The 27,122-nt window shown below is 34.1% G+C and overlaps 1 protein-coding gene across 1 annotated transcript in view; it reads right to left on the minus strand.

Annotated features, from left to right (window-relative positions):
• The window catches only part of LOC118180382 (protein SSUH2 homolog), a 128,717-nt gene extending 104,138 nt beyond the window's left edge, over positions 1-24,579 (minus strand). Inside the window, exon 1 of the mRNA XM_085822703.1 lies at positions 24,440-24,579. The gene's annotated coding sequence lies outside the window, so the exon portion shown is untranslated. The remainder of the gene's footprint in view (positions 1-24,439) is intronic.
• Between the last annotated feature and the right edge of the window lie 2,543 nt (positions 24,580-27,122).

The raw sequence follows: 27,122 nt of genomic DNA on the forward strand, positions 1-27,122 counted from the left end.
ATAGTAGAAAACTAAACCGTAAATTTTAGCTTAAATAACTTTAAATAGAAATTTAGATAGAACGGCCCACCAGCGGCCGAGCGGTAAAGACGCTGAACACTGGTAGTTCGGTCTGAGGTTCGAATCCCGCGAACGGGCTGGCTGCATGGGCGTTTTCGTGGTTTTCCCCATGTGTAACGTGTATACGAGCCAGTTTCCCTTAGAAAGTTCTCCACGAAAGGCATCCCTTCCTTTAGGTAGATAGCCCTCGTGTGCTTTGCCATAATTAAATACACCAACTTAGATAGAACGAGTTTGAATATCTTCCACTTTCTGCACAATTCCCTTATCTCCATACTATTATACCTGTCAAGGTTATACTAGACAGTGTTGAAAAACAATATTCTTTTCCGCTATCACGAAGGGTAATAACCATTGTTTTGTAAGATAAATAAGATAAATGGCTAAAAATTTCCTCCATGAAGGAACAAAACTTGAACATTTGTAGACTGTTTAATAATGATCTCTACAAAATCGTTTACACCAGAGGTCTATAATTCAAATAGCATGCGGGTCGAATGCATGATGGTGTGAACATTTTTTTAATAACAGAATGAAAATGTTCTAAACAAAATAAAAACATCAAGCTAAATTTTAAATTTCATATGCTAAATATTTATCAAAAAATGCTAATTATAATAACGCAAGGGAAAAATTCAAATTTATGTTTGTTTTTTGTGTGAAAGGTTGGCACTTGTAGGAAATTTTCATTGGCTACATATTCAGTTCTTTGATAAAGAACATGCGAAAGTTATGCACAATTCAAAAACAGGCATTGATGTAAAGTAGATCTAACAAAAAACGCAAATGAACAGGTTTTAAGAGCCGTATAGTTTTTTCTATATCTTTATAGGAATGTAGACTGAGCAACTATTTATCTAGCAAACCAGCTAATGATTGACTTAAGAAAAGTGTACAGCAAAAGTACTAACTCTATAGAAAAAAAAAAACGGGAAAGGCTAGTAGAATTCCGAAGCACCACCAATTGTTTTGGCTGGCTCGCTAAACTTACTAATTGTACCGGCATCGGAAGTTCTTCCACCTTACCGCAATCACTTCGCCTGCCATACAAGCACATAGATAAAGCCCTAACCTGTACATCTTTTTTCTCCCTATTCAACAGGGGTCGCGCACAGTAGCTCTATGTCCCTAGAACTATTAAGTACCCTATTTACAAGAAATATATAACTGAAATGCATTCGCAGGCCGTATAAAATTTCCTCGGGCCCGTCAGTTTGAGACCTTAGGTCAACGTTAATTATTGTTGGTCTATGTAATTATTCACTGGTCTATGTTAATTAAACTATGCACTTTAGGTGTAAGTATTTCAGGTGGATTGTCCAATCCCCGTATGAACATATTTCTGTATATGACAAATGGATTTTTTTCAACGAGATTAATAATTCAAGCCAATAATCTTTGCTAAGTAATGCTGAATGTACACTGCGAAAAAAAAGAAAGGGGGGGACAGTTCAATATCTTCCATTCTACTGGGGCCATTTACAAAATTCAAATTGCGTTTTTCATGTCTCGAAACAGCGACTTAGGATATAACGTATATTAGATTTATATATAGCACTGTTCTAACATAGGTATTTTTACATAAAATCGGACTTTTTCTGAAATAAATTACAAGTTTTTTTTCCATATTTCGATCTACGACTCAAATTATGACTAGATATTAAATTTTGTAAAATTTGGTGCGAAATTTACGAAGAAAATTTACGATAAATTCAAAAATTTATCTTGGCCCTATTTTTTTCGTTTGCTCCAAGAATAATTCACTTGGCGAACTTCCATGCCAATCCATTTTCCACATATTAAGGGAAGCATTTAATTAATATTAATTTTTTATTTATTTCATTTAATTAATATTAATTTTTTGCATAACTGCCGGAGTGCACAAAAATGTATCTCCTTCCTATCTTTTTACATTGTGTATAAGCAGGAAAAAAGTTACATCGTTTCTACTTCCAAATAATTTTAGCAAAGTGTCTAAACACATTTGATGTTTTATCGCTTTCAACAAATATACCAAATTTCAAAACGCGATAATATATAAATTCAGGTATATCTTTGAAAATTTTGAATACAAAACTGTAATTTTTTGCAGGTGTGCTTTAGAAATACGTCTATTTTAAGATGATGGTAAAAAATTTATAGATTATAATTCAAAAATTTTTTTGGAAAATTAAAAAAAAATATTGCAAAATACAAATTTTAAAACTAAATCATAAAAAATAGGTGAATTTTATTTGGAATGAACCTAAATTTCGAAATGTGAAGAGAAGAATAAAATAAGTTTAATAAAAAAAAAAAGAGAGATTAATAAATATATACAAAACCCAATTAACATTGAGGAGCTAAAATTTTGAGGGCTAATTTTTTAAAAACTACTCGTGCGATTTTTACAAAACTTGGAAGTTTGGCGTAATTTGAGTCGTAGAATTGAAATATGGAAAAACGTTGGTATGTTATTTCAGAAAAAGTCCGATTTTGTGCCAAAATACCTACGCTAGAACAATGCTATATATAAATCTAATATGTATCCTAGGTCGCGCTTTCGAGACATGAAAAACGCAATTTGAATTTTGTCAATTGGTCTAGTAGAACGGAAGATATAGAAAAGTCTTTTTATTTTTTATTTTTTTATTTTTGGGGAGTGTACCTTGTGCACTTTGAGTGCAAATGCAAGCAGTTAGCATCCATTCAGGCTCGTGTTTTTTTTCACATTACTTGGAACTAGCTGTTATGCTGATATGCAGTTATTATGAAATAGCTCTTACCAGCCCCTTCGAGAGTCCAAACTGGCTTGACCCGTGTTGAAATCCCCAGATAGAATTCTTCAAATGAGACAAATTTTAGAGGAGAAAAGTACTGATGCGAAGCATCTAGTTGCATCTGGGTTGAACCAACGACTTCATGAACACGTAGACCGAATCAAGAGAATTGAGAGAAGCTTGCCAACTACTTCACGAATACACTGTGCACATGAAAACAATAAAAGTGCATAAGAATAAAAGTCTTTCGAACAGATGCTCTGCCTGCTTATTGCTGCTCTGTCTAACCTTTTTGTTTTACCCATTTAAATACCCTCGTTCACTTACTTAATTTGTATCATAGTGAAGAAATGCAAGGGAAAATAGAGAATTCGAAAAGATTCCAAATTTAAAATAACTGGTTGTGAACTAGGGGAGGGAACCAACCCTACAACGAATAATGTTTGCAAGTGCGAGCCATAACTGGATTAATACGTGTTTTCTTTATTGTCGTGTATTGTTTGCGTCTTCAATAAAATTGGATAAGTGCTAAGTGATAAGTGACGGAGGGCGTGGGCACCATCCCTCTGCCATGATGGTCAATTGGTATAGCGTACGTCCTCCCTTATCTAGAGTACGGCTTGAGGGACCACACGCGAGCCTCGCACAGGACGCCCTGTCCCAACGCCCGGACCGTACCGTCAGCAGTCATGCCGACCAAATGCTAACGGGGTGGACTCCCGTCCAAAGTGTCCGGGCCCAGCGTATATTGAACTCCAATAAAAGTTTACATGGCCGAACAGGGGCAGTAATGCATTCGTTTGATATAATTGTGAATAAGTGCCACTCAAACGCATAATAATAAAAAAAAAGTAAAAAATAAATAAATAAATAAATAAATAAAATAAAAATTAAAAAAAATAAATAAATAAAAATTAAAAAAAAATGAAAAAATAAATAAAATAAAATATATTAAAAAAAACACCTAAATGCATGAATACTTGAGAACTTATTGCGTGTGCATTTGAGTACTGAGTACAACGTTACCTGGATACTGAATACATTAATTTTAGCATACTTTTGCAACAAGTTCATTCGTACAAACCGACCTAATTAACCACATAAATACGCACATCAATACACACATAAATACACTTAAAGACATAATAAATAAATACCTAAATACATAAAAACCTGAGAACTGGTTACGTGTGCACATCAGTGCTAAATACAACATAACCTGGAGACTGAATGCATAAATATTTGCATACATTTGCGACATGTTCTTTCGTACAAATCGACCTAATTAAAACACATATATACACACATATATACATAAATTCACAAATGCCGCTTAAATACATAATAAATAAACAACTATATACCTGAGACCAATTACGTGCGCACATGCGTACTAAATGCAATGTTACCTTGAATCTGAACACATAAATAATAGCATTCTAATAACTTTACATATTATGCAGACCCCTATTGTATATATATCAGCATGTTGCCAATATTTACTTTACGCATTTTTACTTATTGATATTTATATCTTTGCATAATTATCATTACATAATTTATATATATTGTAACCTGAATAATTTTAATCGTGCCAATGCGTGTGTTTCTTTAGGCTGCTTTATGCTACTATCACTAGGCACTTTGACATAAATCAACACCTAATGCCGAGAGTTTTGACATTATGCTGCAGACTTTTCGTACCAAATGTTTTTGTTTTATTAGGTACTTGCAATATGCCTGAGTGTTTGTCGGGGGAATAGTCAGGTGTTGCCCAGCAGTAAGTTGGCAAGTAGTCACATAATGTTTCGGCGTTCCTTGTGAGCCGCAAACGCATAAGTCAGTGTTACTGATTCCAAAGCGTTCGAAGTAAACTGGGAATGAATAAAATTGGATAAAATGACATTGATTGAAATGATCTCGTCTGACAGGTAAGAGGCTTTAATTATTTTATTTGTTTTGAATACTGAATTGAATTTAAAGCGAAAATGAATCTTAGGAGTTACATAACAGAGCAGCATTGAAGAGTTAGCGGTGTGATAAATCTTTTAAATGATGAATCGATTAAAGTAAAATAAAATTTATCAGTAAGTTTCCTTGGCAATAAAGTACAGGTTATTTTAACGACAGAAAATTTGGTACTATTCGGTTTCGAGGGCCGTAAAAAAATTGCAGCGAAAATGTACGCGCAAAAGCGCCAAATCTAGCAAACGCGCCCACTTAACAGCGCGCCAAATCTAGCGTACGCGCTGATTTCAGATTGCGTAAGTTTATATAGTTCTACTTTTCTTAAGACGCCATTGAAATACTAATTTAATTTTTAAATCCTTTTTTGATTTTAAATCCTTTTTTGATATCCTATGGATTTAACAATTTGGGAATTGCCCATGACGAAAAGTCGGCAATAGAATTTTGGGTAAAGTGCAGAATCACCCACTGCTTGACGCGTTTTTAAGAATTGCACATACTCGATATCCATGTGCACATCGACCTATTTTTTACTTAAAAAAAAATCCTAGAATTGCACAAAAATGGCACTGCGCACGCCCTTGATTTTATCTACGTACACACCGAAATATTTTCACTTAAAAAGTAAAAGAAAATTGACAAAAATCCAATTGTTTTTACCCTTGTAAAAAGCGGCAAACAAATAAGTGTGCGATTCTGCACTTTACCGAGAATATTTTTAAAGAAAATGTATCATTCATTATAGAAAATTCCGTTTGAATAACCAACGAGATGAAATTATGCTTTAGCGATAAGTCGGTAGCGAAATAGCGATGCAAGCATCCATTCAGTTATGTTTAACAATTTTCATATAAATTATAATAATAAAAAAGTATTATATGAAATTAACCTTTCATCTAAATTAAAACATCAATCTTAAATAGTTATTTACTTCCTTTCTTGCCGCAATTATTAGGGTTGCCGCAATTATTTTTGGCAGCATTGGCATCAACAATAGTTTGGCGATTTTTTACGGCACCTCGAAACCGAATACCACCGAAACGGGCAATACCACGGCATTCACCTGTTAATTAAATTGCTTTTTAAGCAAATGTAGTAATTAAACATTTTCTGATGAAATATCTTTCTGATGAAATGTTTTTTAATGGTATCATGATTAAAACGAAATGTGGAATAATAGGGACTCTGGTGTATATTTAGGATACATCTATTTATCTATTAATGATCTACCTTTACGGATGATTTACATAAAGAGAGATCTTTAATTATATCATAATAATTTATTTTAAGGCAGATTTTAGAGTGCTGCTTATTCCTATACAAAATGAATTAACCTATAATTGAACAACTATCTATTTACAACTAAAATATCAGATCTAGAAATAACTGAAAGAAGTATTTTGGATGATTTTTTTGCATAAGTTATGACTATTCGTAATAATTTTCGCTTGCCTATTTGCGGAAGTCATTCTTTAACTGCTTTAGCTACGTTAAGCATATCGGGAATCAGTTAAAGATAAACATTTCAACTGATAAGACAGATACTACGAGTTCATATCGCTTATTGAATGACTTTCCACCTTTACTTATCACGAAGAAAAAATAAAATAAAATTGAATATCTCCTTACCTGTTCTGTTAAGGCATAATAAATGAACAGGTGATGAGTACATTTTCTTTCATTCTGAACAAAAATCATATGAGGAATGGAGGAAAAAAAATTAAGTTACTGCTCTATATTTTAATAATGTTAAAAGATAAAAGTAACACCATAGTGCAGTGATGGCGAACCTATGGCAAATGTGCCACAGTCGGCACATACAGCCTTATCAGTCGGCACGTGACTAAAATATTACTTGATCAATACAGTGGTGGCCAAAATTGTGGACACTTTTGGAAATTTTTATGTTTTTTAACTTTGTTTGCTTATAGAAAATGTTACGTTTCGTAAAATGCAAACTTGTATATATCATTTTAAAGAGAATTTATTACTGAATTCAATACAAAACACGCAATTCAATTATTTGCAGTACAAAAAAGTTATATGTACTTTAATATAAATAAAAAACACAGGTATGAAGTGGTTGTAATGTCTAGCTTTCTTGGCCAATCACTGTTCCTGTTCTGAGAACCAATCAAATGTTAGTAACTGCCAGTAGAAGCTGACATCATGTTTACACTTGAAACAATTCATTATTTTGCTTTGTTCTGTAGAAGGAGGACCTGTTTCCTATACACTGCAATTACAAGTAGGAATTTTTGTAAAAATTTTTAATATTTAGTCAAGAAGCAATGACATCAAATAAAAGAGTAGATTGGACACCTAGAAAGAGATATAATATTATTGTGTTACGAGAAAGTGGTCTTTCCTATGCAGAAATTGCAAGACAGGTGGGTGGTTCAGTGACTACATCTGGAGTCCGAAAGTTTTGTTTACGATATCAGGAGACAAATTCAATAAAAAACAAAGAAGAAAAGGCCGAAAAAGGTGCACCACATCTATTGATGACAGAAGAATAAAAAGACTATGTCTCTAAGATAGAAAAATGTCATCAGCGGCCATCAGAAGTGATCTGAATGATGCTGGTGTTTCTGTCAGTTCAAGAACGATCAGGAGAAGATTAATAGATGTTGGACTGAGAGGTAGAATTCCACGAAAAAAGCCTTCTCTTAATTTTCAGCAACGAAAAAAAAAAAAAAAAAAAAAAAAGACTAAAGTGGGCAAAGGAACGCATTAATTGGACAGATGATCAGTGGTCACAAGTTATATGGAGTCATGAAACTAAGATATCGTTATTCGGTAGTGATGGGCGAAAATATGTAAGACGTAGAATAGGAGAAGAGCTACTTCCTGACTGCATTCAAGTAACTGTGAAGAACCCAGTTATTGTTATGATTTGGTCATGCATGTCAGCAGATGGTATTGGTCACCTTCATGTCATCGATGGGACACTGAATGCCTGAAAATACATTTACACTATTCTAGAACCAAAACTTCTACATTCCATCAGAGATCTCTTTCCCAACAATGCTTCGTTTATTTTTCAGCAGGACTCTGCTCCTTGCCACACGGTCAAAATATCGAAAGAGTGGTTTTGTACAAAGAGCATTAAATTGTTGTCATGGCCAGGAAACAGTCCGAATGAGGCACCCATCAAATAAAAGGGAACTAATTGAGGCTATAATTATTTCCTGGCATCATGTAATAACGAAAGAAGAGCTTAAAACTCTTGTCAGCTCAATGAAACGTCGATGTGAAGCTGTAATCAAAAATAAAGGGTACCCTACTAAGTACTGATAACTCACTGCAATTATCAATATCTAATGTATATCGATAACTATTATCGTTTAACTTTTTTTGTATTGCGAATAATTGAATTTTGTGTTTTGTATTGAATTCAGTAATAAATTCTCTTTAAAATAATATATACAAGTTTGCATTTTGTGAAACGTAACGTTTTCTATAAGCATACAAAGTTCAAAAACATAAAAATTTCCAAAAGTGTCCACAATTTTGGCCACCACTGTAGTCACAATAAAATGATACTATGTAAAATAAATGTTTTAGTCTGTTCTTGAACGTTTCACTTATTGTATAATGAATGCCACTGGCATGCAGCCTAAACCTAGATATAAGATTTTGATATTTCGCCACAGAAATGATATACATATTTATTGACCCAATTCATGACGTTTCAATTGTTTGGGCCAATCATATTATTTGTTACATGGCAAAGAATACGTCAAAGTTGAAGCAGCTAATGTTTGCTAAACGAATTCAAATTGATTGCAGACTGCTGGTGAGTTTTAATACTTTCATTGTAAATAGCTTCCAGGTTTCAGATCTACGCATTTTGAGGTAATTTATGAATAATTCTATTTTAATATCTTAATCGGAATGGCACGCGGCCATTCCATTTTGAGCAGCGCGGCCCCAAAAAGGTTAGCCACCAACGCCATAGTGCATATAGCGGACATTGAAACTTTTATAGGAAGATTTATTAATTTCTGAATATTATACATTTTCAAGTTCAAAATCGGATTTCAGTAGTTTCTCTAGAAATTTTAACTAATTCTGCTGTTGCTGGTGGTGGTGTTACCAACAGCAGCTGCAACCGACTGTTCACCCCTGCAAGTGAGCGTTCGAGGTTAGAAAATTTTTACTGAGTCTGCCGACGAGAGTAATGATCAGTAAGGCGAGATATCTAACAAATGAGTTTGAATTTACCTTACTACTGAGTCTCCGTTTAATCACAATTCGCTATGGAGTATGATTATATAACTATATTTTCTATGAGAAACAGAACCAATTTTCATGCTGGTCCGTCGAGCTGGAGATAATTATAAATAATAAACGTCTTGAAAATTTATGTGGACTACAAGGCTATAGCTACTTCTGGTTTCGAGAGAATATTCAGCAGTCAAGTAGGTGATAATTTACTATTTGAATTATTTGAGATTCATCTTGAACATCTACCTAAAAGTACTAATGTGAACTTGGATGTATTTCTTTGAAATCTGAATTGTCTCAGAACGAAAAATGTTTAAAAGTGCAATTAAAGAGAATTTTAGGCGTATAGCCTTTGAAAAAGGAGTTGAACTAGTAGATAAAATGTCAGTTTTAGAATTAAACAAAGCCATTGCTCCGTATAAATCTGATCCAGATTCTATGAATGAAATTGCAAACATGATCAGTGAGAGGAGAAAATCTGAGGAATCCAACCAGTTAGAGCTTGAGAAAATGAAGTTAGATCGCTCTAAAGCAGAGTTAGATTTGATTAAAATACGCGCAGAAATAAAATCAGATAACAACGACTCATTAAACACGCTTATAAAAAGCATTCGTGCTTCAACTATAAAAACACCTATAATACCAAAAGTTTTTTTTTTTTTTTTTTTTTTTTTTTTTTTTTTTTTTTTTTTGTGGAGAAAGATTAAATTAATTACATAAAAGTAAAATAAATACTATTACGAAAATTTCAACCAGTGCCGTATCCATGTTTGGAGCAATTTAGGAAAGTTCCAGACTGCAAAATAAATCTCGTGTTCAGTTTGCTTCGCGTTTAACAACTAGTTGGAACTATTATTTAAAATTAAGAGAAGTAAAGGATTTTGAATTATTAAATCGACTTATTATATCTGACAAAATTTATCAAACTCTCGGTAAAGGTGGTGGTGTAGTGTGGTGTAATGAGAATACGGCAAAGCACACTAGGGCTAACTGCCTAAGGAGAGGGATGCCCTTCGTGGAGGACTTTCTAAGGGAAACTGGCTCGTATACACGTTACACACGGGGAAAACCACGAAAACGCCCATGCAGCCAGCCCGTTCGCGGGATTCGAACCTCGGACCGAACTACCAGTGTTCAACGATTTTTACCGCTTGGCCGCTGGTGCGCCCCTCGGTAAAGAAACAGCAACTCATATTGTAGAGTCTTTAGATTATTTTGAAACAGGAGACGTGAAAAAAAAAAGCAGTGTCCTCGTCGGGACTCGAACCTCGACCGCTCGAATACGCGCCGAGTGTGCTACTGTTTTACTACAAAAGCAAGCTGAAAGAACGGAGAAAATATCTTATATACACCCCTTTTAAAGGGCGAGTGGAAATTAGGGTACCCAATCGCCAAATCCTGGTGGTGAAGAATCATCATCCAACACTTCTTAGTTCGGGCGCCCCTGCAGAGTTATTAGGTTATTTTGAAGCAGGAGATGTGAAAGTTGTGCAATGCCCTCGCTGGGACTGGAACCTGGATCTCGCGAATCGCACCGAGTGTGCTACTGTTACACCATAAAGGCATGCAGAAAGGAGGGAGAAAATACCTTAATGTGAGAGAAGGAGACAAGTAGCTTAAACCCAGTGAGGCTCGGTAAAGAGATGGATTTATTTTTCACATCTAAAGGAATATCATTTGCTGTAAGTTCAAATATTTATAAAAATTCCTAATGTTTCGAAAGTATTTCATGCAGATATTTCTTCTAATTGTGCGTTATATAAAACTAAATATTAGCATCTATCTAAATGCTTAAATTCTATAATATTATCAGTGAATGATACAATTTAAGTAGTTAAAAATACTAATAATCTTTGCTTTAGCTGCATGTCTAATAAACAATGTGACAAGGTTACATTGAATTAATTATTTACTACGTTATGGCAATATTTAGATATTTGCATCAGATTCCATTGGTGACAGTTTTTTTTTTTTTTTCGCCAACTTGTGTTGTAAGGTGAGGAACACATTTAATCAGACAACTGTTGTAAGCGGAGAAAAGTATTGCGTCAGACAACTAGCGTCTTCACTTCTGTTTGCCTGGGTAGCTGAAGGTATTTTGCGATTGGTTGCCTTCTGACGCTGGATTTTTTTTTTCACTGGCGGCAAAACTTAACTGTGGAACTTTATAAAAGGCAGTAATTTTTGTCTGCCGGGGGGGGGGAAATTAGCCGAAAACATTTTTTAGAAAAAAGAAGGAAAAATGGACTTTAATCTCATTTTGCTTAACTAGGCAAATTTTCTCTTTTCAAGCAGCAATCATGTGGTCAGCACTTGGGAGGGTGACCCCCCACGTGACGGGCCTCGGCGATTCACGTTTTAGACTTCTAGAGAGGAGGAGCCTGATTGCTGAAGAAAATACAGCTTGACTGAGGCTTTCGCCACCCGACCACTCTTCGTCTTCGGACGCGGTGCATTAAGATGCACCTTTGAACTTTAAAAACCCGTGAAAGGCCTAATGGCAACTTGATCTATTGGTAAAAACTCGTAGTAGTTGAGACCATAAGTGAAATTCAAGATTCAAGATTCAAGATTCCAACGAGAGGGAGGAGATTGTGAAGGTGCGAGATGGAGATGCTGCATAGAGAAAGACGGTAAGAGTGGGGTAAAATGCAAACTTTTGGGAATTTATCGTGCAAGCTTTCTTTGGTCTCCCAGTGTGTATGAAGGAAGCGAGTTTCTTTCTCATTGATGCTGTAGCTGCAAAATTTAAGCTAATCTCTTTTTTTTTCCTGAGCTTGGCATTTTCGCCCGGCATCCCGATGAAAAGTACCTGCATGTGATTGAGCTGAAATATACGAAGTCTTCGAAGGGCTCTGTGGAAGAATTGATCTATCTTATTTTTTCCTGAGTGAGGAGGCCTCATATCGTCATGTGATACACCGGATTAAAAAAAAGAATATCTCTTCAGCATTGTTAGTATTCAATAAAGCAAGAATTAAATCTGTTTTCACGTGTTTGTCATTCTCTCGTCATGGCGGGCTATAGACCTGGATCTTGTCCTGGGGTAAGTTGCCACTATATTCCTGTTTATCATAACATGTGACATATACTTTTGCCACCACAACCGACGAAATAATCTTTACCACAAACACTCTGTATTAAATTGTTCTTCAAAGATGTCTTATCTGCGAAAACGAGACATCATAAATTATTACATTTTCCAAGCCGAAACTCTAATGAAAAATCGTAATCGCATGTATAAGAGACGAGCTTGCAACAGAAGCTCAGCACTGTTGAAATCTCAAGGCCATCGGCAACCCTCGATGTTAATAGAGATCGTAAATTTCCTAAAGCGCAAGAGTTTGTGCGAAGTTTAATATTCATGAGTAATCATTGGAATAAAAAGAAAGCTAAAGTGTTACGCCATTTGTATTTTGACAGAAGAAAAAAGAAATGAGTTTAAATTACGATGCCTTTTGGATGGGAAAGTGAATGTTCTTGTTTAGTAAACGCATAGTAGATGTCAGACAGTTAAAAAAGAAAAGGTAGTTTGTGGTTTAAAAATGATTCATCTCTAATCATAAAAACAAGAGTTAATGCGAATATTCGTAACTTAAATAAAAGTTACGTTATATGTAGATATCTTGGTAGTTCCGAAAATAACGACAGACTTTGACCCTCACAGAGAGTGAACATTATTTCTCTTGAGAATTTGAGACATATAAAATTAGCACATGGCAAGCTTAATATTCCCGAACATATTGACTGTTTGTTTGGTGGAGAGGTATTTAGAGTTTTTACAACCTGGTCAAATTCCATTTGATAATCCTAATAATAACAGTCTACAAAACAGCGTGTTTGGGTTTTTTGCATCTGATAGTTATGTAACCGAAAAAGAGAGTGGGGTTTATTGTGGTATGCTAACAGAAGGTACAAATTTAGATAAAAGAATCAAGCAATTTTTGGGACTCGAAAACGTTGAGATTGTAGAAACGGGAAGTAAAGAATCGGAATTCTGCGAAGAGCATTTTAAAAACAACTATACTCGTGAAGATAATGGAAAATACGTAGTTAAGATGCCGTTTAGGGAGGATCCAACGTAATTTGGGAATTCGAAACAAATATTACTTAAAAGGGTGAAATCGATATGGATTCATTTGAGTAAGGATAAAAATTTCTTGTTATTGTATCAAGAATTATGTGAACTAGGTCATCTGACTGAAGTCAAAGAGGAAAATGAATAGCGAAAAGGGTCATACTATTTTCCACACCTTAGGATTCATCGCCCTAAGAAAAGTTCGACACCTTTTGAGAGTAGTGTTTGCCAACGTCAAAAGGAGAGAATTTTGTGAAAAGAGTAAATAAATGGTCCAGTTAAAACTTTTGAGTTGAACACGGTCACCATTGGACCTCAAGGATTGTGTAATATTAGACAAAAATGTTAGCTTTTAGTTGTTAGTAATATTTGTAAGAAATTAGTCCTTAAATGCGTGGCTTGCTTTAAAGCTAAACCAGTCCCTTGTGAACAACGCATGACCCATTTACCTCAGGAAAGAGTTACACCAAACTTCCCACTCACTTGTATAGCAGTTGATTTTTGCGGGCCATTTACGATGAAGTACAGAAATCAAAGGACAGGAATTCTTAATAAAATATATTTATGCATTTGTGTTTGCTTTGTAATGAAGACTTGTCATTTGGAGCATCAACTATTATGCATCGACTATTATAATAGTGCACTGTATAACGTAATACGATGTACTACTATTGTGGTAATTCAACATAGTAACAGCACTTTTTCATGCAAGTATATTTTTATTGTATAATAAGCACTGTTATTGAAGGAATCCGCAATACCCCTGTTTTCCTCCATCTGCCCCTGTTTGCAATATTCTTTTTCTGGACAGTTGCGGCATTCGGACGATACCCGAATAGTCAGTGAAAGCGGCCCAGGTGTCCGGACCCTGCTCTCACCTGTCACCTGTCATTTGGAGCTTTTTACGGACATTTCTGGTGAGGCCTTTATCGCAGCATTAAAAAGATTTGTTAGCAGGAGAGGTAAGTATGCACGTATCCTTTTCCGACAACGCGAGGAATTTTGTTGGAAGTAATTTAGAACTTAAAAAAAAAAAAAAAAAAAAAAAAAAAAAAAAAAAAAAAAAAAATCAACAAACCAGATGAGAAGTTAGGTAATTATTTATCCATTGAGGGCATTGATTGGACTTTCATTCCACCACGTGTATCTATCTAATCATGGAAGACTCTGCAAGGCAGCCGTCAAGTACGTCAAACATCATCTCAGACGTATGGTGAGAAATTTAACATTAATATTAGAGGAATTTTTAACTATCATTACTGAAATTGGGGGCATATTTAATTCACGCCCATTATATTCTATATCAGCTGATTTGAATGTCTTAACGCCTGGTCATTTTTTGATTGGGAGACAACTGCATTAGTCGAACCCACCATTTTAAATGCAAGTCATAGCATATTACACAACTGGAAGAAACTAACAAAAGTAATTAAGTACATCTGGAAATGTTGGTCTAACAATTATTTAAGTACACTTCAACAAAGGAATAAATGTCATTAAGAAAAAATGATGTAGAAGTTGGTACTACGGTGATTTTACGAGAAGATAATGCACCTACTTGTAACTGACCATTAAGCAGAAACGGTAGCAGGTAAAAAAATTAAAAGTCGTAAAAATAAAAACAAAAATGGAACTTCTATAAGGACAATTTCTAAAATTTGCATTTTACCTTTCCGCAAATGAGTAACATTAATGTAACTAAAAGATGCATATTGATAGGATTTATAGTATTATATTGTAAATTTGCATTTATGAAAATTTTAAATTGTTGAATGCAACAGTGTCAACGCCGGATGATATGTTCATGCCTGCGAGCGCAAAAAATTTTACTGGTGTATCTGCCGAAGAGAGTAATGATTCAATAAGGAATCTGTCGAAGAGAGTAATGATTCATTCTAATAAATGAGTGTGTGTTTATCTTAGCACTGAGTCTGTTTAATTTACAGGCCGCTATGGAGTATGATTATATAACTGAATTATAGATGAGAAATAGAACCAGCGTTCACAGACTTTGGCGCTGTTGTTGGACAAATTGTTGGGCATCTTATAGGTGATAAAAAGAGTTTCCTAAATTCCAACAAAATTTCAATAGAGAAAACCGTAAGGGAAGAATCCAAGGATCTTAATAATCTTCGCCTGCTATCAATGTTTCACGGAATCTCAGCCAGAGCAGTCCTTCGAATTTTTATACTGGTTAAAAGGCAAGGATTGCTTTAATTAAGACCATTACTTATTTTAAATAATCACAACAGACTTCAAAAACATCACTAATTGTCATCATTGTAACTTACATTTTAGAAAATTATGATTTTTATTACTATTATTACATTTCTCATTTTCTTATTTTACACAAAACTGGAAGACCCCGCACAGCTTTTTTTAAATGCAAACATATCCATCTGTTAAGCAATTCCCTTTGTATAAAGGCAAATGACCTATTTGAACTCCTCTAAAACATTCCAATATTTAAATAAAACGTATTCCCATTACGACACACCTCTTTTTTAATTATTATGTATGAAAAAATTGTAGTTTTTCATAAGGTGGAAGCAAAGTTTATCTTAACACAGTCCAATATTCCATACAATACATTAATTTCATCATTATTTACCATATTCTTTACCAGTTCTCTAAAGTTACTTCATTTATTTTTCACAGTCATATTATTCTCAAAATAATAAGAAAATTCTTAATTCAAATTTTTAAACATTAATCTCGTTCTTAAAAGAATTCAAAAATTTTAAATATTTATTCAAAATATTTAAGAAATAATTCAAAAATATATAAATCACATTAATAACCTTCTCTAAATAAAATATTAAAATTCTTTAATTTGTTAAACGAAATTAGTAAAATTCGAATTTGTAATAACATACAATTTTAGTTTCACATTTTCATAAAGAAGTACAACAATTTTTTTTTAAAATTCAACATAGTAGGAAAAACATCACTGCATATTTAATTCAAAATTACAAGAATTTATAAATAAATTCATTACTTCATAGAAATGAAAAAAAAATATTGGTAAAATAATGAAATTAAATTACTCACAAAATTTTGTAAATGCAAAATATTTTAAGGATTGGTTTGGTTTATTTAATTACGGCAAAGCACACTAGGGCTATCTGCCTAAGGGGAGGAATGCTTTCGTGGAGGACTTTCTAAAGGAAACTGGCTCGTGTACACGTTACACATGGGGAAAACCACGAAAACGCCCATGCAGCCAGCCCGTTCGCGGGATTCGAGCCTCGGACCAAATTACGCATTTTCAGCGACTTCACCGCTCGGTCGCTGGTGAGCTCAATACTTTAAGGAAAAATATAATTATTAAGCATTCAGTCCATCAACGGTAATTTTTTATTTTTTTCAAAGCAGCAGAATCAAAAAACTTTAAACAAAAATACTTAATGTGAACTTTAATGTCCGTAGCATATTTCCCAATTTTGTGTCCAATAGTCTGTCCCAATTTTGTGTCCAATTTTGTCCGTAACATATTTCCCAATTTTGTAATTTCACATACATCTATTGACAGAAAATAATTATCGAGCTGTATTATAGATAAATACCATCTGTTAACCGTAAATCAAAACATGTAACTATGAAGTGGATGAACGTCACTTTTGAGAGGGCAGTTAAAAGCTTTTTCGTGTTAACTTCACGACCTTGAAATCGTCGCTGATGCTTGAACTAACACTAAATGGCTAATTATTTAGAGACCCCAATACTGAAGTGAAGAACAAATTTTCGACTGAGGAATAATTTTCCATTCCGCACATAAGGTATCCTGTGAGGCTAATTAAATTGCGATAATTCGGTGTAGATGACTTGAGGATTAGATAGATGTTACTTAAGACACAATAACACGCCGAATAAATACTAATTCAGAAGTCAAACAACAAAAATCAGCGTTATATTTACAAAGTTTTCACAGGACTAGTTTCGATGGTTTTACCGAACCACCATCTTCAGCTGCAAAACCGCAAATGAACAAGATAGGAAATAATGATTAGATAAGATAAGAAAGCCTGGACAAGAATAAGCAAGTGGCGCCATCTGTTGGTAAAACCAGAACTAAAACATAATTTCTTTAAAGGCCGAAGGCAAATTTGGATTGGAATTAGGATCGTTAACTAGAACAGAAAGATTTTTATGAATGTGAAATGCCTCTAGAAAATCCAGTTCTCCAATGGAAGATGTTTTTTGAATAATTTTGGCAGCAGAAAAACTGAAAGTGTGGCTTTCGGACCAACAATGTTGAGCAACAGAAGACTTCTGTGTTTCCTTTTTTCTAACATATGCCTCATGTTCTTTGACGCGAAATTTTAAGGCTCTCTTAGTTTGGCCAATGTAAATTAAACCGCACTGGCAAGGAATCCTATAAATACCCCAGGAATTCATATCCGGAATGGGGTCCTTGAGTATGGAACTCGGAATTTTATTGATGGGAGAATAAACAACCCGAAAGTTAAATTTCTGCAAAATATGTGCAACTTTATAGCTAATTGATGGAAAGAAGGGAATGACAACAGAATTTTTATAATCTCCTAAAACAAGATTGTGCCTTTTAGTGTGTTGAGATGAGAACTTTTTAACTGCTTGATTAATAATGTTGGGTGGAAAGCCCCTGTCAATAGCTATTGCTTTTAAATAATTTAGTTCTTCATCAAGGGCTAGTTTGGAGGAGCAAACTTGAAGAGCACGGAAAACATAGGAATAAAATGAAGCTAACTTTTGTTTAGTCGGATGACATGATTTAAAGTGTTGTGGAAGGCAAACCGATGAAGGTTTACGGTAAACCGTAGTACTGAAGTTGGATGTGTTACGTGTGACCAGAATGTCGAGAAACGGAAGAGAATTGCAAGTCTCAAGTTCAAAAGTGAACTGAATAGCAGGATCAATAGAATTCATTGTTGAAAGAACTTTATTTAAATCATCTTTATTACCTTCAAACAGGGTAAAAGTATCGTAAAAAAAAATTCCACCACACTTTAAATCATGTCATCCGACTAAACAAAAGTTAGCTTCATTTTATTCCTATGTTTTCCGTGCTCTTCAAGTTTGCTCCTCCAAACTAGCCCTTGATGAAGAACTAAAGTATTTAAAAGCAGTAGCTATTGACAGGGGCTTTTCACCCAACATTATACAGGGTAAAAGTAGCGGAACCATGCCGGGAAGTTTAAGAGAGAAAGAGCTACATTGCGTGAAATTCATTCTAACCCGGATATTATTATTTCAAAGGCCGACAAAGGTGGCCAGATAGTCGTCATGGATAGGAACACTTACATCGATGGTGTCACTAAACTCTTAAACGAAGGACCGTATAATCCGATCCCTAAAGATCCTTCACCTTCGGATTTGTCAAAAATAAAAACTGCGATCAAATCTTCACAAATCATTTCAGCCAACTTAAAACATTCACTTATCCTATCTGTTGCGAATTGTGCCAGATTATATGCTCTTCCCAAAATTCATAAAAGTGGTATTCCTTTCCGCCCTATTGTATCAAATTTAGGTACTGCCTCGTATCCATTAGCTAAATATTTAGTTTCTAGATTTTCAACTCTATTAGACAATAACATTTACACCATAAAAAATTCAATAGAGTTTGTAAAAAAGGTTAAAAACATTTCTCCTAGTAATTTACTCATGGTTTCTTTTGATGTAAAATCATTATTTACAATGTCCCAGTGGAGGGTGCATTAAGATGTCTAGAAACCAGACTTCGCGAATTTCATTTCTCTTGCATCGAAATTGATGAGCTAATTTCTCTCACTCAACTCTGTTTGAAACAAACACATTTTGTTTTCCAAAATAAATATTACAAGCAAACTGAGGGATTAGCCATGGGAAGCCCACTCAGTCCCATCCTGGCTGATATCTACATGCATTATTATGAATCAAAATTGTTTGAAACTTTAAACTTCCCTGCATGGTTCCGCTACGTAGACGATACTTTTACCCTGTTTGAAGGTAATAAAGATGATTTAAATAAAGTTCTTTCAACAATGAATTCTATTGATCCTGCTATTCAGTTCACTTTTGAACTTGAGACTTGCAATTCTCTTCCGTTTCTCGACATTCTGGTCACACGTAACACATCCAACTTCAGTACTACGGTTTACCGTAAACCTTCATCGGTTTGCCTTCCACAACACTTTAAATCATGTCATCCGACTAAACAAAAGTTAGCTTCATTTTATTCCTATGTTTTCCGTGCTCTTCAAGTTTGCTCCTCCAAACTAGCCCTTGATGAAGAACTAAATTATTTAAAAGCAATAGCTATTGACAGGGGCTTTCCACCCAACATTATTAATCAAGCAGTTAAAAAGTTCTCATCTCAACACACTAAAAGGCACAATCTTGTTTTAGGAGATTATAAAAATTCTGTTGTCATTCCCTTCTTTCCATCAATTAGCTATAAAGTTGCACATATTTTGCAGAAATTTAACTTTCGGGTTGTTTATTCTCCCATCAATAAAATTCCGAGTTCCATACTCAAGGACCCCATTCCGGATATGAATTCCTGGGGTATTTATAGGATTCCTTGCCAGTGCGGTTTAATTTACATTGGCCAAACTAAGAGAGCCTTAAAATTTCGCGTCAAAGAACATGAGGCATATGTTAGAAAAAAGGAAACACAGAAGTCTTCTGTTGCTCAACATTGTTGGTCCGAAAGCCACACTTTCAGTTTTTCTGCTGCCAAAATTATTCAAAAAAATCTTCCATTGGAGAACTGGATTTTCTAGAGGCATTTCACATTCATAAAAATCTTTCTGTTCTAGTTAACGATCCTAATTCCAATCCAAATTTGCCTTCGGCCTTTAAAGAAATTATGTTTTAGTTCTGGTTTTACCAACAGATGGCGCCACTTGCTTATTCTTGTCCAGGCTTTCTTATCTTATCTAATCATTATTTCCTATCTTGTTCATTTGCGGTTTTGCAGCTGAAGATGGTGGTTCGGTAAAACCATCGAAACTAGTCCTGTGAAAACTTTGTAAATATAATGCTGATTTTTGTTGTTTGACTTCTGAATTAGATGATACTTGTTACATGGAGAGGCTTTAATGGGTAGATCCACAAGATGATATAACGGACGGTACAGGTCAGTTCGACGCCAACGGTTCGACGCCATCGTTTCGACGTGTGGTCAATTCGACACGAGGTCGTTTCGACGCGGGGTCAGTTCGACGCCATACTTTTCTTGCTTTTGTTTTTACCACATACTTTTCGTATTTTTATTTATTTTTAGAATAAGTTTGCATCATCATTCAAATAAATTTGGTGTCATCATCATTTGGTGTTTCATACCCCATATTATGGGAATTCATAGATGGTCTCAGGCGTATTCAAAAATCAATTGATCAATGTTATGAATAATTTGTACGTGGAGATGAACCGCCGCACAAGCGGAATAGGTATCTGCGAGCTGATATGAGAATTAAAGTAATAGTTGAAGATTTTGAAAATCGAGAAATAATGGAATACCTGAAAGGTGTGACGCATAATTTTGCAATGGATTAGTATAATAACAGTTCTGTGATGTAATCTTATTTATCTCTAATCTTGTAATCTTATTTATCTGTAATTATATTTGTGTGCAATATAACATCACTACTTTGTAACCATATGTTTATTTACCATTTGTGTATTTTGCCTTTTTGATGCTGTTTTGGGAAATAAATAAATAAAAAAAACCCTCCCTCATGTCCCGGGTACTTGACGTTGGCGAGGAGGCTTCTCACTATTCTGTGACACAAACAAAGATCTAGAACACTTTCACACATATATTTATTTCAAATATGCATGCAAACAATCGCTAATTCAATAAATAAAAACCAGTCATATTACTTATTTATATTACTTCATATTTATTCTAAAAATAAATAAAAATACGAAAAAAAAAATATGGCGTCGAACTGCCCCTGCGTCGAAACGTACGGCGTCGAACTGCCCCGGCGTCGAAACGTTGGCGTCGAACCGTCGGCGTCGAAACGACCTGCTTCGATAACGGAGACTCACTTGACGAAAATAACATTAATTTATTTGTGGGCATCTTGGCAAGCATAAACGTGTTCACATATCACGTTGGTGCTTACTGCGCTCTGCATACTTTTGTATAGGAGATTACAATTTTAGAACAATCAGAGCGATGAGAACACATAGGGTACACTTTGACCGTGGCTTCTAAAGAGGAAGGGCAAAATTCCTCATAGCTTTTAAGCGATCAGCCACGCTTCAGTCGATTTGACCTTTTTGAAAGCAGCTGTCTCAGGTTTGGTTTGTTTGCTTATGGCAAAGCACGCGATGGCTATCTGCTTAACAGCTGTGATGTTCGTGTTGCTGTGACAAGATCACATAGCTGTTGTTTGTCTGGTTTTGTCCAGGGGGACCGAATGTCTAATGCAATGGTTCCTCTTTCCTACCAGAAGAGAAATCCTATTCAAACGAGGTCCCACTGTTAATTATTCTGGTTTCACCCTGGATGGTCACTCCAGCGGTTCCAGGGATAAAAGAAGCCTTTCATCTGGGTCAGAATGTGGACATTTTTGTTCTGCACCAGTGGAGTATCCACCCCCCGGGTCCAGCAGAGGTAACAACACCGTTAGTTAGTGAAGTTCTGGCAGCGAGAAAGGGAGGTGGTTTTTTTTCCGAGAGCTGCTGGGACCTTCCTGCTGGAGCTAAGGGCATTTTTTGCCCGCTGGAGCTATGGCTCCTCGTGTATGCTGTTGATCGCTCACATTCCTGTTTAGGAAGTTACTGAAATTATGGGACTGATTCAAGTCTTACATCGTCATGGAACGCACCTGTCTTGTGTGTTTACTTTTGTTTATTGAATTTCACGTTTTTGGTGCTTACGCCACATAAAATTCAATTCAACAGCAAAATCATAAAATATTTAAAAAAGAGCACATCTTTAGAATTTCCGATACACAGTCTTACTACATAGTAATGATTTTATATGGTATAGGTGCATGGGGCTGCCGGGCAGAGTCGTTAATTAGATTAAGGTAAAAATTGGATTCCATGCAGACAAGCTGGTTGATTGCGATTACTAGAGCATTTAGAACGGTTTCGAATAAAATTTTGTGTATTCTTGCCGGCACTTCGCCTCTCTCTTTATATTACAAATATTATTATGAAAAACTTCTTTTGAGCTATGAAATTATAAATGAGATTAATATTGATAATGGTGTGATTAGAGATCTTTCCGTCAAGAAGTATGACTTTGGTCATATCCATCCGTGTATTTATAAAGTTATACCATTTGACAAGGATTTTCAATATAATGGGGGAATCGATATTTTTACAGGTGGCTCAGGCTGTGAGGGTGGAATTGGCTGTGCCTTTGTTGCATTTTTTATGGTGTTCAAATTCATAATTCGAAAGTTTCCTATAATAAAATAATTCCTGTGTACCAAGACGAGGCTACTGTAATTAGACAGGCACTATTATGGGTTAAAGATACTTAAACAAGAGGACAGTGGATAAATTTATATTCAGATGCATTATCGGTGTTACAAAGCCTCCACAGTTCTGAGCCTAAGAATGCTCTCATTGAAGAGATTAAGGGTATATATTTCGAAATTATGAAGAAACATAGTATGAAATTACATTCGGTGAGAGCTCATGTTGGTATTAAAGGTAATGAAGAGAGCAGATCTGCTGGCAAAAGAAGCTGCCCTGGAGGAATAGTCATTTAATAGAGAATGTATTGGACTCAAGGAAAGTCATATTGAGACGTATGAAAGAAGATATATGGGAAACAGAGAAAAGGCAATGGGAGTCTTCCGAAGGAAATTCAAAGTATTTAAAAATATTAAAAATTGATAGAAAAATGAATCTTATGAAACATATTGATACTATTCAGATTATTACAAATCACGGAAGATTCCCTGAGTATCTCAAGAGATTTAACCTCCAGGGTAGCGACTTATGCATGGCGTGCAGCAGACGTGGTGATGCACAACATTTTGTACAAGAATGTGTCCTGACGGAGGCTGTACGGGCTAAATATGGAAGGATTAATATTATAAATCTATATGATAAACAGAGAACTGTGAACAAAATATCTAAAGAAATTATGATGATAGTTAATAAAAATAAAGAATATATTGGTATTATAAACTGAAGAACGATTTTTAAATCAAGAGTTCTTGGAATTTGGAAGATGTTCAGGATGTGAAATATGAATATACGGCGAATTACAGCTTCTATGTTATGTGTTTTATCGTGTTGTCTTTTCCTTAGTTTACTAACCAGTTATTTTTTAATTATTCTTTTTCTCGTTTTTGTGCTTGTCTGGGCGGTTGCAACCATCATACTTTTTTTTTTTTTTTTTTTGGTTTTGCATTTCTGTTGATTAAAGTTCCTGAGCTTTTGTTGGTTAGACGGTTTGGTCCCTTTTAAGCCACATGGCCAGCTTTGCTGGCTAGGATAGCTTCGCTATAGTGTACTAGAAGATCTTCTAGTACACTATAGCTTCGCCCTTTAGTCTCACACAGTCTCGCGGGCTGGAGATAATTCACCCCCCCCCCGTACAGTGTTGCCATTGCTCGCTTTGAAATCATTGAGTTTCTTAATAAAAATTCGTTAAAGTTTTACAAAACAGGAAATAGATAATAAAAAAATTAAATTCGAATTTGAAAATTCGGGCCTCCAGGTGTCTGTTCTGATGGAGAACTGCGTTATTCAAAATTTGATGGGTCTAGGTACCGTTGTTTTTTTCACTATGCGAGAAACATACATAAAGATTCTTCATTATTATTTTTTTTTTATTTATTTTATTATTTTTTATTCATAAAGGCTCTTCATTATTATTTTTTTAAATATAATACAGAGCGGCAATATTTGGTGGCAACGATTTGAAAAGTCATATAATGCGTTTAAGTGTTAAATCAAATTATAAATAATATAAATTTATTTTACGGTATAATTAAAAAAATTATAATTTGTGATTTATTATTTTTTCCATGAAATAATAAAATATATATCAAAATAATAAATTTATGGTATCAGTGAAAAAAACTAAAGCATTTTATCAAGACATAAAAATAACACCGGGATTAATTTTATCTGGCCTTTTTTAAAATGCGTTTTTTTATTCACTATTTCATTAAATCACAAATTTGATCTGGATAGGAATCCAGATAAATATAATTTCAGATATTAGTAGTTCAGGTAATTAGAACCTATTCTGATATAAAGATTAAATAAAAAATAATACGAAATTGACGCCGATATAAGTAATTAATATTTGAAATAGATAATGAAAAGATATAACGGAATATATACTATATAAAATAAGTATTCAGGCATATTCTGAGAAATAATAGGTGTCACTCACCATGTCCCCGTCCCCAAGCTGAAATACTTGCCAACCGCTTGCTAACCTGTATGACTGATGGACTTTGCAATATATTATCTAATTCAACAAAGTTATCTGTCAGTAACACTCCCTGCTTCCTTCTCACGCAATTCGTTCCATATCTATTTTTTACCTAGATATGTATAATCAGGCAAAGAGCCTCTTTAAAGTTAGGTAGCAACGCATTTTACGCAGAATGTCCTAAAAAGATTGTACAATTAAATACTTTCTCAATGACTAATGTCTTTTAGAAAGAAAGGGAAACTCTTCTTAGCAGCTGTTTTATGGGGGGGATTTGTTGTTAATGTGAACATTTTAAATAAACAGCTGCTGTGTTGGTAACCTTTTTGTTTCAGGTTAGTATAATTGACACGATATGTTACTGCCACGTTAAATCTTTAGCGAGAAAATGTTGTTATATAACATTAAATTTAAATCCACAAGGACGTCATACGTATTAACATGAAGTGTCAAAAGTTTTTGTTTCCTGGTTCAACAGTAATTTTTTTTTTTTTTTTTTTTTTTTTTTTTACGAATTAGTTGTTGTTTGGAAAGAATGAACTAATTTGTTTCATATTGAAATATTTACATTCATTTGCTGTTCAGGGATAACACAGATTTTACAAATTTTGATTTGGCTGCAGCCCGCATCTGGCGAGATTGCCCGCTAATTTCGTTCATAAAATTTGAATGCTTTTGTTCTGTTTAGCTATGAATTATTCAAATTAGACAAAAAAAAAAAAAAAAAAAAAAAATATGAAAGCTTTCTCATTTTATATTACGTTTTTTTTAACGTTTTGTGCGTTACCTGTATTTATTCTTCGCACTTAACCATAAAATTCAATTCAACCGCAATATCACAAAATATTTAAAAGAAATAGAAATTCCGATACACAGTGTCTCGCGCTGGAGATAAAAACTTTTTTTTTTCTCCCGTACAGTGTTGCCATTGCTCGCTTTGAAATCGTTGAGTTTCTTAATCAGAAACTCATAAATGCTTTACAAAATCTGAAAAAATACTAAAACAAATTCCAAATTTGGGCTTCCAGATGCTCATATTCGGGCACTGCGAAAGAAAAAAAAAAAAAAAAAAAGAGAGTTCTGTATCTCCCGTTCTACTGGGCCGATTAACGAAATTTAACTTGCACTTTTCATGTCTCGAAAGTGCGACTTATATATAGTATTGTTCTAATACAGGTATTTGGACACAAAATCGGACTTTTTCTGAAATGGCATGCATATTTTTTCCATACTTCGATTTTACAATTCAAATTATTCCAAATTGACAAGTTTTGTAAAAATCGCAAGAGTAGTTTTTAAAAAATTAGCTCTCAAAATTTTAGCTCATCAATGTTAATTGAATTTCATATATGTTTTTGAATATCTCTTCTCATTAAACTTGATTCCTACTTCCAGAATTCGAAATTTAGACCTTGATCCAAATATATTTCGCATTTTTTATGATTTATTTTCAAAATTTGTATTTTGAAATATTTTTTTTTTATAAATTTTTTTGAAAATTTTTTATACTATAAGCTATAAAAATTTTTACATCATCTTAAAGTTGATGTATTTTTAGACACACCGGCAAAATATTAAATTTTTTTATTAAAAATTTTCTATGATATGACATACGTGAATTTACATTATTTTGGTTTAAATATCACGCTGAATAACAATCAAAAACAAAGTCTAACATTAAGAATCAGCGTAAATAAATAAAAAAAAATGCAGTACTAGTTTGGATAGATTTTGAACTACCTTCTTCAGCTGCTAACTGCAAATGAATCAAATAAAGGGTGAAAAAAGATAAGATAAGGATACAGATAAGATAAGAAAAGTTCAACAGAAGTTAAACTACAGGCACCATCTATTAATGAAACAAGAAAAACTAAAACAAAATTTCTTTAAAGGCTGAAGGTAAAGATGGATTGCAATTGGGGTCATAAACTAGAACAGAAATGTGTTTTTTTTTATGTGAAACACTTCTAAAAACTCTAATTCAAATCTAATTGGAAATTCTAATTAATTGAAATCTAATAAAAAAATCTGATGCGTTTTTCTGCAGCCAAAATTATTCAGAAAACGTCCTCCATTGGTGAATTAGATATTTTAGAAGCGTTTCACATTAAAAAAAAATCCGTTCTAGTTAATGACCCCCAGTTGCAATCCATCTTTACCTTCAGCCTTTAAAGAAATTTTGTGTTAGTTTTTCTTGTTTCATCAATAGATGGCGCCAGTAGCTTAACTTCTGTTCAACTTTTCTTATCTTATCTCTGTTGTTATCTTATTTTTCTTTACCCTTTACTTGGTTCATTTGCACTTAACAACTGAAGAAGGTAGTTCAAAAACTATCGAAACAAGTACTGCAAAAAATGTTTAAAAATTACTCTTAATGTTGCACTTTGTTTTTGAGTGAATTTACATTTTGGCGCGTTTTGAAATTTGGCATCTTTTTTATGAGTGATAATAACGGCAAATGTGGTTTACGCACTTTGTTAAAGTTATTTGAAAGAATGAACATTGTTATTTTTCCCGCTCGTCTAAAATTAAAAAAAGGAGAGGAAAATAGGTGGCTATAAATTAAGAAGTTGACCAAGTAAATTATTCTTGGCACAACTGAAAAAAATGTATCAAGTTAAATGTTTGAATTTCGCTTTAA

The sequence above is a fragment of the Stegodyphus dumicola genome, chromosome 8 (genome assembly GCF_044657685.1).
Source record: "Stegodyphus dumicola isolate Sdum_Otavi_A_Nest chromosome 8, ASM4465768v1".
NCBI classification, from domain to species: domain Eukaryota; kingdom Metazoa; phylum Arthropoda; class Arachnida; order Araneae; family Eresidae; genus Stegodyphus; species Stegodyphus dumicola.